The sequence below is a fragment of the Episyrphus balteatus genome, chromosome 3 (assembly GCF_945859705.1).
Source record: "Episyrphus balteatus chromosome 3, idEpiBalt1.1, whole genome shotgun sequence".
Lineage (NCBI taxonomy): Eukaryota > Metazoa > Arthropoda > Insecta > Diptera > Syrphidae > Episyrphus > Episyrphus balteatus.
Genome location: NC_079136.1, coordinates 52,440,090 through 52,454,412, shown reverse-complemented (window position 1 = coordinate 52,454,412; position 14,323 = coordinate 52,440,090). Strand labels below are relative to the sequence as shown.

The 14,323-nt window shown below is 27.6% G+C and overlaps 1 protein-coding gene across 1 annotated transcript in view; it reads right to left on the bottom strand.

Annotated features, from left to right (window-relative positions):
• LOC129915383 (protein similar) overlaps positions 1-14,323 on the bottom strand; it is a 186,455-nt gene that overhangs the window by 75,407 nt on the left and 96,725 nt on the right. The gene's annotated exons all lie outside the window — the stretch shown is intronic.

Genomic DNA, 14,323 nt, shown 5'->3' with positions numbered 1-14,323 from the left:
GTAAATCTTTTCTTAAAGAATTAACTTAAACCCATTATATTATACTGACGAAGTTTTTTTTATTAAATTTGAAGAATATTTTTTTAAAAAATTTTAAATTATGTTGAATAATTGCCCTGAAATACTCTAACAAAAATGTAGAAATAATGTAAACTCTGTTTATTTAAAATAACTTTTATGCGACAATTATGTCACTAATTTAACTGACACATGCGTTATTTTATCAAAAAGTTATTTAATATTGCTTCAATGGAAATTCCCTAAATTCGTTATCGTTTCTTTGAATTTCTTCCAATGACTCAAATGGGTTAGTTTTGTTTGATAAATTTCTTATTTGAATGAAATAAATCAACAAAATTAAAGAGGTAGAAAAATGTTGTGTTTTTCTTTTAGTGAGATTTATCAACATTATGCTGATATTATATGTGCGTAAAATTTGGCGATTACCAATCGAGATTAGAAAAAAACTTATACAGGTTAAAGAAATTAGGTGCGAAAGGGTGAATTTGATTTGCAAATTAATGAATTTCACTTGCAAATGAGTGAATTTAATGAAGAAAACCTTTAGACGATTTCAATTTTATTTTCATTAATTTCAAGAATCTAAAAATGTAGACTGATATAAATTCTGGCGTACATTTTTGGAAGTTTTGGTCTCATAAAAATGTCCTATTTACAAGGAAATTTACTATTTTTAAGTTTTATATTATAGGCAATTCAATTTTAATGAGCTAAATTTTAGGCACTTAGCAGGTTTCATAAACCCATCATCCATTGTATCGTAAAAAGAACAAATTTTCGTGGGAAATAAAGTAAGTGCGAAAAGACACACAAAAGTGGAAATACACGTGTTTCCAATAAATTTGTCATCATAAATAAGAAGCAGAAAAAATACTTGGAAATTCTCAAAATCTTTCTTTCTCTACCCAATAAACGCGTGCACGTGTAAAAGTAGTTTCAGTCAAATAGTCCTAATTCACAATTCATCACAAAAGACGTAAGCAAAACATTAAATTTTCTCTCCTTTTCTTGTCGTTTTTCCTTTTGTCTACTTACTCTCTTTCTTAGAAAATCAAATAAAAGAAGAAAAAAGTAAAATAAAACGTAATCAAGGAAAGTCTGGATATAAAACAGCATAGACATTCTGGAGGCAATTCCTTCACACTATTTGCCCTTACAAACATTCTTCTTTTGTTACTCTTTCTCTTCTCTTTTGGATGTTTTTATTCTATACCTATACTTTGTGGGACTACATTTAAACTTTTATTAAAGAAAATAGTCCTGTTTATGAGAGGCATAATAAAAGCTCTCCTTCACTCACTTTCATTTGAAGCGTTATCGTAGGAGTGAGAATTTACAAGTAGGTAGGATAACAACTGTTATAGGTACACTTTTACAAAAGAAGTACGTAAAATTCTCTGACGAGTACTTCTTTGCATCTGTGTATAGGCTTTGTTTTTTTTATGTATTGGAATGAGAAGAATACATTCTCAAGGCCTAAACTATATTCTCTCTGATGATTCTTGTTTTTTTTTTTTTTTTGCTTCATCTTCAATTGTGTGTGAAGGAATGAGTAAATTGTTGTTATACAATTCTCAATGTCTGTTTGGGTTTTTGGAGCATGCGGCCTTGACAGGACCTTGAACTCCAGGATATAGTGAAATCCCAAGGGTATGTGTGAATAGGCTTTTTTACTCTAACGGTGATGTATTAGTAGGTTTGTTATACACACTGACACTTTTTTTTTTTTATAGGTAAACACGCAATGATTTCACTTTCATTTCGAAGTAAACGATGTGAAGGAGGCAAATATAGACAAATTCGAAAGGAGTTGCCATAGAAGAATATTTTTTTAGTTATTATTCTTCAAAATTCGAATACCTACCTAAATTTACACAGTAAAAGAAGAATTTGTTTGCCTTCGTTCGCAAAGAACTATTTTCGAAAAAAAAAAAAAAAACTCAACTAATGTGATGAGGGAAGCTATCAGCGAAACTCGAAGCCAATTGTGGGGAAAACAAGTTTGTATTCTGTACCCTATAGTTTTTATTATGATAGAAAATGTACGAAACGTTTGCTACTTCTTTTGTTAAGAGAAAGAAGCCATCGAGCAGAGTTGTATCTAATAATATCAATTGAAAAACAATGAATTTGAAATACTCAAAAATATTTATTGCAACTGAAAGAAAAATACATTGAAGATAATTTTATTGCAAATAAAAGTATTTTGCATAAAAAAAAAATGCAATGCAAAATGTGGGCATTAAATATTTTGTAGTATTAAAACAAAATATTTAATGCACACAATTTTTTAACAATTTTGACTATTTCAACTATGTATAATTTTGAACAGAATATAAGGCCAAATAGTCAAAATTGAAAGAAATTCGACGAATATTAAAAAAAAAAAATATATTTAATTCACACATTTTGCATTGAATTTTTTTTAATTCAAAATATTTTCATTTGCAATAAAAATTTTATTTTAAATGCAAATATTTTTCAGTTGCGATAACATTTTTTTTAATGCAAAATAAATAAATTTGAAATAAATATTTTTTTTAATGCAAATATTTTTGAGTTGCAATAAATTTTTTTTAATGCAAATTTTTTTCGATTGCAATAAATATTTTTTTTTACTTGCGATATAGGTATGTACCTATTATAGGGCAAATTTAGGATTCGAAAAAAGAAATCGAACTCAAAATAACAATTTTACATGACATTACGATGATGCAGAACGCAAAAAGTGGGTCCGGCAATTCTGTCTGTCTGCCTGTCTGTGTGTACCTCGAGCTTCAGCCTAAACTAATGGAGCGATTTTCTTCAAACTCGGTAGTTAACAGTTTTGGATGATTCCTTATAGGACAAATTGAAATTTTTGTTTAGGACCAAAAGAAAAGTTAATTTTTTTTAACGTTTTTAATTAAAATTTTTGTGTTTAGTGCAACGCATAAAAGCTTCGTTTGGAAATAAAAAAAATATTTTTTGTAACGTTATGAACGGTACCTGCACTGCAACAGAACGGTTTTTTTGATTTATGTATTTTTCGTGAACGACGAAGCAGATTTCGACCAAATTTTGTATACAGAAACATTTAAATAATTATTACCTGTATAAAAAATTTTTAAAATTTTTCAAATAACATATTTTTGGAGTTTAAAAAATATTTAAATTTTTTTTAAATCAATTTTATTGAAAACGGGTTGATAATTTTTATCGAAATTTAGTTTTTTTTTGTGTTGAACAATATTTGCGGTAATGGCATACCGCTTTTTTTTGAAAAATTTTAGAAAATTACTTACTTATATATAAAAAATAATTTAAAAAAAAATTTTTTTTAATTGGTTTTTATGCAAGTAATCAAATGGCATACTTGGTTTTTTGAAAAAGATCATTTAAAACGGTATTTAATTATAAAAACAGATTTTACTTTTTTTAAACTATTTATGAATTTCTTTAAAATTTAAATTTTCAATAATTTTGTTCAGTAAAATTTTTTTTTTTTTGTTACAAAGCCATGTCAAATATCTGCATTCGTCTCTAATTGTCTTCTCTGTACAAGAGGGCACCCGAATATCTTGGCGGACGAAGTGTGTAACTTTGATGTAGCGGGTGTGACACTAGAAAAAAAAAAAGCCGGTAGCCAGAGACCAGACATGTTGGAAAGGCTTCTTTTGTAAAGAAAATTTTCAAAAGTGAAACCACAAGAAAAATTATGTCTGGCAACTTTTAACAAAAAAAACAAAAACCCTTAGCTTTGAGTATTTCTATCATCACCGATACAATCAAACAAAAAAAGCTTTTCACCAAAACTTCTTCACGTTTCAGCCTACCTATACATCAGACATTATGTGTAGGTACTTCACATTCCATGTTTTTTTTTTGTTCTACTTCTTCTCTTCCTTTTACACCTACTCATTTTAACAAGCTTTAATTCGAGAAGAATATTATTTTTAGCAACAAAAACTGCAAAAAGAAGGTATGTCCTGTATAATATTAGGCTCGTGCGTATGCAACACAAAATGTCCTTGATGCTTCAAGTTTATTTATAGAAATCGAGGTTTGTCATGTTATATTTCTCATTTCTTGTTTTTGTATAAAATTAAAGATATTAAATGGATATTGTCATAACAAAAATTTAAAGGCTGGTCGTCTGTGTAATGGTTCTGAAATCTTATATCGAATTTTCACAATAATAAAAAATGGATACACTATTCTAAAGTTTGAAGGAATTCAATTTAATTTTTTTTTTTGTTTTTTTTTTTCAGAAATATTTTCACTTTCACTTTTGCTTTTTTGGAGGTTGAAACTCTGACAAGGGTTGGTTAGTGGTTAGATAGAAATTGGCAAAGGAATTCATTCCAAAGTCGTAATGGGGATAGAGGAGAGAGAGAGAATTATTGACTCCTTTTGGCTTTCGGCCTTTTTGTTGTGGGCAAAGTAAAGTGAAAGTGAAAGTGGAGATTATTTTTTTGTTTTTGTGAAATATCTCACCCCTAAGGTGTTTTACCAAACCACCTGACCTGGGTGTCTGGTAAGGATGTACAGAAAGGCAGACAAATTTTTCTCTTCTATATTTGGCTACAAAAACAAAACCTTCACAAAACAATGAGTCAATATTGATTTCAAATAGAAGATAATTACAATCTTCAAAGAATTTAACCCTTTTTTTGTGAGGGTTAAAGGTGGTTATAAGGAGGATTATAAGAGAATTTTTTGCCTATGGTCAGGTCAGGGTGGCAATTAAATTTATTTATTTTATTCCAATTCCGGAAGATCGTAATATAAATTGCAAACTCCAAAAGATAACACAGCCGTTTTGGTCGGGGATAAGTAGAATTCATAAAAAAGGAGTTAGAGTTTATAGATTTTCCACACGTGTCCATCGTCATCATACACAAAAATATAAGTAAAATCATTGGTTTGAAAAATCAAAAAAAAAAGGGCAGGATATATTTTTTTATTGGTTTTCCAAAATTAAGGATACTGGGTGCGGATTGTTTGGATTTCTTCAAGTCACGTACAACAATTTTCTCTGTTCCTGCCAACGACAGAAATCTTTATTATTAAATCAAAAAAAATATATATAAAAAATATCGTGACTAATATTAAATCTAAAATAAAAATGTGATACGCACATTTGATCCTTTTAGCTGAAAAACAAAAAATAATAAAAATAAGGACACATTTCATATACAAAAAAAAATAAAATAAAATAAAATATGACACCAAACCGCACTCACATCAGCACAAAAACAACAACAAAAAATGACGAAAAAGTCTAAGCGGCTATAAAATTCCAATTTTTGAAACCGAAAATTTTATGCATGAAAAATGAGAGATTTTATCCTCGGTATTGTCTCTCGATGATGGTCACAGAACCATAATAATATCCAATTATTTCGGATTACTCTATGTCATTTCTTTCAAGGGTCGTTTTGGTCGTCATACAAATTTTGGCGAATTTTATTTTTTTATTTATTTAATTAAATTTAAGCGATTTTTATGGCATATCCTTAAGGAGAACGAGAAGAGAAAGAGGCAACAAAAATAACAAATAAAAGCACACCACTTTCACTTTCACAAAAATCAAATAAAAGGATTTTCGTCCTTTTTTTATTAGAACTCACTTAACGTTTTTTTTTTATTGCATTCGATTAATATTTTAAGAAAGCACTTGGATTTTTTTTTTTGTTGTATTTAATTGGATTAAATTTTATAGGAAGATTTTTTCGATTTACTTCGATATTTTAAAGGCAGAGTCGTATAGATACACGCACAAGAATCATGTTGGCAGGATTCAACTATGTTGTGAACTGAATTTGGTAGGTTTTTTTTTGTTTTGTGGTATACAAAAAATGATTGTGTGGAAGCTTACAACAGGGCTGGAAGGTTGCTTCTGACGTAGGGTTGTAGGGATGATGTTATTGGGAGAGAAGACACGCATACACGCAAATAGGAGACTACACTCAGTGCCTTTTGTGAAGCATCATGTTGGGTTTATTTTTTATACATATTACAAGTTCTGGAAAAAATGAACGAATATAATGTCGATACTGAACACGAACATTTTTTAATTGACTTCAAAAAATAATTAAAAAAGACAGGAATTAATGAAGATGATATGATTTTTGACATAAGAAAAATGTCAATATTTTAATCAGTTGGAAATGAAAATTTCCGAAAAAAATTGAGTTATAAAGTGATTTCTATGTTTTTTTCTGAAACATATATTTCGCACGACAGACGACATTTTTAATATGAAATGAACAGCAAAGTCAGATACTATTTCTGCCATTTTTAGCGATTTTTTAACTGACTATTTTTTGACTATGCTTAAAATAAATACATATTTGAAAATTATAGTTTTGGGGTTTTTATATTTTTATGTATCGTGGAATGCAAGTATTAGCTTTCTACACATTAACTTAAACAAAACAAGAAAAAGAGCTTTTGATTGTTCTTTGAAAAATGAAACAGTGAACACAAAAAAAATTGAAAAAAATAATAGGGTCTTTTTTTACAGAAAAAAAAACTACAGAATCTTTTTTGTTTTATTTAATTAAATTTTTGAAATAACTTAAGGGAACAGTTTTTTTTACCTACTTATTATCTTTTTTAAATTGTTTTAATGTCAACAGCAATTAAATGTACGCTTTACTTGGTATGATTTTTATTTCTTTTTTTAGTTTTTTTTCATTAATTTTTTTGTTATTCCATTAATTTAAAAACTACAGTTTTAATGAAAAAAAACAAATCTTAAATGACCAAATAATCCAAACAATCTCATTCGGTTTCATTTCTTGGTACAGCGCAGTGGCAAAAAATCGTCAACCAATTTTCATATAATTACATATGTAGTTCAAACTAAAGTGGTCACTGAGGCGTATGAGTTATATTTTTTTCCATTTCCATTTGTTGTACAAATACACAACGCTTTAATAAATTTTGACCTATGTACAAACAAAGTATGTCACTTGATTTCTTATACAAAAAAGAAAATATAAAACAAAAAAAAATTAAAATCGTTACAGCAGTTTTTTTCAGAAAAAAAAATTGTTAGGTAGGTATGCCATGCAAAAGAAATACTTAATAGACACATAAAAACAAATTTTTTTATATTCCAAAAATGTGCTTGCCAAAAATTCTATTAAGAAGCGTTTGTATACAAATTTTCATAGATATCGGTTGAATGTTTTACGAGTCAGAAATGAAAATAAATAACTGTTCAAAAATATTTTTTTTTTACTTTAAAAGTACAACCTTGTTTGCGACAGTACAAAGGGTTAAAGCAATTTTTGAGAACAATAAGGTTTTTTTCGTTGGTTTTTTGGAAGACACTGTTAGTTTTGGTCCTGAAAAAAAAATCAAATTCTCCAAGTCAAGGAAAATTACTTCAGTTTAGAATGTATTTTAAGAAACAGTCGCTCACATCTTTGCAGAAAAAAAAGACGTGCGCTTTTTAAAATTTTCTAAGCCCTTTTTTAATTTTCTGCAGAATTTTGTAAAACAGAATTATGAAAAACAGATATTTGAAGAGCAGAATTTTGAAAAGCAGAACTTTGAATACAGAATTTTTTAGAGTAGATTTTTTTTTATTAATTAATCAATTTTTTATAAACTTCAATTCAATTTAAAGCAATTTTTAAATAAAACTCGTCACATAATATTTTTAATCTTTTATTTTTGTTTCAAGTTAAAAACCAAAACGTAGGTATATCTAATGTTTGAAAAAAAAACAACTTTTTACAAATTTTGTTTTTTGTTTTATGTAATTGCAAATATATATGTTGTTTTAATACAACAATCCAGACTGTAAATGTAAATATATTTTCCTATTTACATAGTACTGCAAAGAGTGTTAGAAATTAAATTATGATAAAAATCTTTATATGGTGTAAACAACAACTACTTAAATTAAGTCCTTTTTTTAAAAAGGACATTGTCAGGAATCTCGGAAAAATTTTATAAAATACCCTGCAAAAAAACAAGGCTCCAAAAATGAATTATTGGGGTATGCTGCCCGAAAATGAATGGCCTTTAATGCATGAATGGCGGTATCACAGAAGGACGTATTCCGTTCAAAGCCTAATAAGTTAAGGAACTCAATTCTCTAGCATCTAGATGTTTACTTGTTATACAAAATATTTTGTCATCTTAATTCTGTGCACTAAAATTACAACTCAAACCGCCTAAACTATAAAAGTAGCTTTCATAGTGCGTAGGTATACAGAGATACAGAGAAAAATACTATTTCTACACAAAAACAAAATCAGCTGATCTGCCATTTTCAAAAATAAGAGAGAATGAAAATAAAGGCCCACCACAATATTTTTCATTAGCCTTACGTAACACCACCGCATTGTCAATGTGTTCAGTTGAGGTAGGTGGTAGTTTGGTAGACATTATATACTCAACTTTTAAGCTTTTTTTTGATGGTGGTTTTTGCGTTTGTATATTTCCCAAAGGAATTTACAACAAAAAAACTGCGTTTCAATGTAAACATTTAAACACAAAAAAAAACAAAGTCACCATTTCGGGAGCATTTATAAAGCAACGGCAGCAGCAACGAAGCTCTTTAATACCCATTAAGTGAATGAGAATCGAAAAAATTGCCTTATTTTCGCAAAGATTACAGTTTTGTATCTTTTTTTAAATGGAAGATAATGAAGAAATGTCCTTAGGCGAGTCATGGTTTTTTCTATTCCTTGAATGCGAGGGTGGTTGGTATAAAATTATATTCCATTGGGACAAATATTCGTAGAAACAACTTGACTGAAGTAGGCGATTTTGAATAAAATTCACATTCAACGCTGAGATGACACTTGAATGAATCTTTGTTTATTATGTCAAAAGCTAAACAGGAGTTGACGTTTGTTTTTAATTTTTTTGTTTTGTTTAAATGAGTGGTTGTTGAAACTATCATGCAAACAATTGAAGAAATTAAAGTTCTATTTTTAGAATTTCAGTTTATAAAGAATGGAAAGTATGAATTTGCACTGATGGCACTAATCGTCAAAGGGTTTTGAAAACCAGAAAAGTTCTGAAAAATTGAAAAAAAACAGATGACAAAATATCTACATATGACACACCCTGGCTTTCCCTGGTACGTTTACGGTGTTTCCAATATCGCTACATAAAATTATTTCATATGTAATTTATAGTCGCTCAATTTTTCTTTTTGTCTCGTTCGAAATATTTGTTTACTTAAAAAATTTCTAAGACGACAATATCTAATAATAATAAAATGCACAACTGCGTTGCATACGAACTTGCTTTAAGAATTCAAATTTCTAAATATTTTCGGACTTTTTTACACATATTTGGTTCTTCAAATGAAAAACAATTCTTAATATGAAGTTGAGCTCCAAAAAAATATGCACTTTAATTTCTTTGATAAAGATACATTTTAAGAAGAAAATAAAAATAAAAATCGTTAGAGGCGTTTTTTTTTTAATAATTTTTTTAGAATAATTTTTTGAAAAATGTTAAAAAAATAAATTTGGTATACAATTTTTAATCAACACCTAAAACCAAAATTTCAAGAAATTTAAAAGTCCGGTTATTGATAATTCGATATTTCAAAAATTTATGTTTTCAAAATATTATTTTTAGCATACATGTATTTAGATTATATAAATGCTTTTGAATAAGAAATTCTGTTGAAATCGAATTTTTAGCTTGAGAGAAAATATAATTTAAAAAAACAAAAAAACGGTTTATGGCAGTTACCGTTAAGAATGATTTGCGAAATCAAAATTTTCACTAAAAGATAAACTCTGTGACTAAGATTTGAATTTTTTTCATGAAAATCGTTTTAGTCGTTTTTGAGAAAATAAAGCATTTCCAAAATCGGTACAGTTATTTTTAGTTAAAAAAAAAATTAATTTCTAAAATCGTCACCAAAAAACGATTAATAGGCTTTAGAACCTTATACAGACAAATAGATTGACTGACTTAGGATTCCAGAGAAATATAAACGGTTAAAAAAATTTTTTTTTGTAGGAAGGAAAGTATTGAACTTGTACCAAAAATCTTTTTGAAAAATGTTGTCTTAACAAAAATTGGTTAAAATTTAATTTTTTCATGAAAATCTAAATTTGAAACCTTTAATAAAAATATATGGGAGCGAGTCAAAATTATATAAGTTCCAAGTTCATGAATATGGTTACAAATAAATTTTTTGGATTTAAGCAACTCTTATAGTAATTAAACACTTGTACTTGATTAAAACAAATTATGTCTATAAACAACATACTCATATATTCCATTAATAACTTTAAATTCTCAAAATTAAGAAACACAGACATGAACTTAGACCCTTTACTTTAAATTGGGGTAACAATTTAAATAGGAAACCATCTGGTAGTTTGATTGTGAACCACCCAAAGGTAAAATCAATAAAATAAACTTTTTATGAAATAAGTCCTGAGATCGGGTTGGGGTCAAAATTCTGCCGGGGTCAAAATTCTTTTGTCAAAATTCTGCTTTCAAAATTCTGCTTTACAAAATTCTGCTTTCAAAATTCTGCTTTTCAAAATTCAGTTTTTCAAAATTCTGTTTTTCAAAATTCTGCTTTTCATAATTCTGCTTTTCAAAATTCTGCAAAAATTAAAAAAGGGTTTGGAAAATGTTAAAAAGCGCGCTTATTTGATTACTTACCTACATAATTTGTCATTTTTTTAAATGCGAATTAATTTTTGTTTTATAAATGAATAAATTTGAAAATATTAAGAAAAGGTTTTTAATATTAAACATTTCCGAAAATAACTAAAAATTTATTAATTTATCAAATAAAGATGAATATTCAAATTTTGAATAAGAAAAGGAATGTACAACATCGGTTCCAATTAGTATACATATTTTATTTGAAAGAAAGTCAGTATATGCATTTCAAAAAATATTTGCGACACTTAAATAAAAAAATTTAGGAAAGTACCAATGTTGAATTACATTAATGAGGTGTATTTTTCTTTAGCCAGCGCATATGCTATAAAAAAAAAAACAGAATTAGCAGAATTTTTTTGTTCAAATATAATGCTGGCAGAATTTTGAAAAGCAGAATTTTTAAAAACAGAATTTTGAAAAACAGAACAGAAAAAAAGCAGAATTTTGAAAAACAGAATTTTCACTGAAAAAGCAGAATTTTGAAGCCAGAATTTTGACCCGATCCCCCTGAGACCATCAGAAATGTGCATATTTCAAACTTTATGATAGGTATCAAATAATTTAAAAAAAATTCTTTAACGAATAAACATTTGTTGGACATGTAAAAATAAATCAAATCAGAGGAGATAATAAAATACTGCTAACCCTTTAATAAGGTTTATTGAGCACTACATTTTACCAACTACCCAACCATTATCACCAAATATGCAACTTTAATAAGTATTTTATTTAAAATCTGAGTTAAACAATCTCAAAAAACCAATTATAAAACGGCTGTTTGTGGAAATTTTCTTTTTATTTTATAATTGACAGTTTGAGTGGCCTAAACTTTTCTTTAAGGTGAAGCTACCTAAACGAATATAATGTTTTAATCTGACACATAAGCTGACAATAACTTTGGACTTAATGTCTACGAGATACAATCTGTTTCGGAAATCTAAGTAACATTATCAACAATCTAATTTCATTAGAAAATCGACCACAAGCCATGAGTGGTGATAAGTATTCTATTTATATAGTTTCGATTTTTACAAACCATTTCGGTTTTGGACTTCCCTATCAGCCCATAGGATATCAATAAAATAGAAGCGAGTCTCTTCTCTAATCTCTTCTTCGATTTAATCACTTGAGTCATTGGTTTTTCTTTCGGCATACTTATTCGACTTTTCAATGGTTTCTTATATTGAATTTTGAGGCATTTTTTTTTTTAAGGAATGAAGTAGGGGGTTGGTTGGCTATGGCTATGGTTATAAGAAGTGTAAATAGGTCATTGAAATATCTTTAATATACGAAAAGAAGCATTTATCGGGAATTTTGTTTCGGTTTTTTTTTTTTTTTTTTTTTTTTTGTTGAAGAAAGATTGAAATGAAAGGAACACATTCTATGAGAGGAGTTATTTTTATGGATTTTTGTTGACAAAGTGAGATAAAATGTAAGGAATTGGATTAGCTATTTCTATTTATGGTTTTATCTTTGTGAAAATTTGCTGATTTTGATTTAATGGAACAGCTTGCATTTTTTTTCTTGTTGTTGACAGAAATCTGTCATAAAATATTGTTTTTTTTTTGTCGGGTCTATTTTTATGAGAATACCAGATGTTATTTTTGTTTTTAATGGAAAACAAAAAAAAACGAACTTTGAATTCAAAATTTTATTATTATTAAAATTTATTTTAAGTAGGCATTAAAATCTGATAACGAGTTCAGAATTTTAACGAAAAAAAACGCAAAGTTTTAGGACATTTAGAGCACCGATCGACTCATTTCTTTCGCTACTTACAATTAGAACGCTACTAAACAAGTGAATTTAAACTTCTTGGAAAAATTGTTGCATACCTGAAGGCGTAGGTAGACGCACAAATTTGTTCGTAAATTTTTTTTTTTTTTTTAATATTAAGAATCTAGTTAAAAAATAAATTTTGTAGGTATAGTTTATTTTATAATTCAAAAACAACTGTCATAATCACTGATTTTTTTTACAATTTTCTGCAACTTTTTACTAATCTTTTTTTGTCATAAAAAACAAATTTGTATTTGAACCTTAATTTTGATTTTATTTGGTACATATCTGTAATAAAAAGAGGAAACGTGTGAAAAATAAGGTGACATACATACATCATTTTTATTTTTCATGAATAGGAAAAAAGATTTTATGTCTCATATGAGTCATGAGAGACATTTGACGTAGATTTTATTTTGCTTGGACTTCTTCTTCTTTTTCTTCATTCTTTGTTATTTTTGTTGGCTTCGTTAGCAGATTTTTGTGATAGATTTACTTTCGACCTATATAATCGAATTCACACCCCTCACATACACCTTTAGAAATAAAGTCAGCAAAAAAAGGAACCAATTGTATTGGAAAAGGAAGTATTTTTCTAAGGATTTATGTATGAAGATAGTCGTAAAATTTGGGTTAGGAAGTTTTCAAAGTAGACAGGATTTTTAGTATAGTTTTGGTAGTGACCGATTTTTTTTTTTTTATTATCTTAGAGTATGTGCTGATTCATTCAGGAAACAATCCACATGTGCTTTGAATTTGAACGCATTTTTTAAGGTTTCGTTTAAAAAGGGTATTTTTTCATTTCAAATGATTTTTTTCAAAAACTCCAAGTATTTAACTCTATAAGACACAATTGCTTACCTTTTTCGTCTTCTTTTTTAACAGAATTCATCAATTACTTGGGAATAAGATACATTGAAGAGTAAAAGAATGACTTTGATGCAAGAAGGCAAAAAGTAGGCCAATCCAAAAAATCTATTATTATTTCCTTCAAGTCTTAATAAATGTTATGTTAAAAATTTTACCGTTATTCCCTACACTTTTTTGGGGAATGTAGAAAAAGGAATGTTTTTTTAATCAATCGTTCAAAAAAATTCAACAACTTATGCAGTGAGTTTATCAGTTTGAAATAACTTCTTTTCAAAAATCTCATTTGGAATAACACTTTTTGAAGTGAAAACTTCTTTAGTATCGTAGTGATTTGAAACAAGATGAAAGGAAAAAGCGACAGTAAAAATTAATTGATTATATCTTTTTTTTTAAATAGATAGATGAATGAAATTACTGTAGATGTGTATATTTGTACAAAATTTCAATTAATTTAACCTTTCATTTGATATATCACACATAACGGTACGTGCTATACAAAATACACAATCTTGAATTGAAAAACTTGAAAAATACCTCAAAACACCTGTTGTCGATGACCAACCACCAGTGTAGGAAGTAACGTAATCTCAGTTTGAGATTTTAATATGGTTGGCTTCAAAAACTTGTTACTTTTTTTTAAATGTCGTACAAATATGATTGAAGCATCATATAATAGCTTAAATAATAAGCTTTCAGATAATATAAAATTTATTATAGGTTGTCATACAAAACAGTCAACTTTAAGGTGATGGAAGTAAAAAAAGATTGATTTTCTTGCATTGTTGGATGAAAATTCATTGGCTTACAAAAATTCGAGCTCGTTTTGTATGTAGATGTTGGATGATGTTGAAGAAAATAAATAATAACCTTTCATATGATATAAAATTTATTATAGGTTAACAAATAAAAAGAAAGGGGATGGAAGAAAAAAAGTTAGATTTTTTTTTTGTTTTTCAAGAAAATTGATTATTTAAGGTTTCACTTCTACCACGTGTGAATTGCA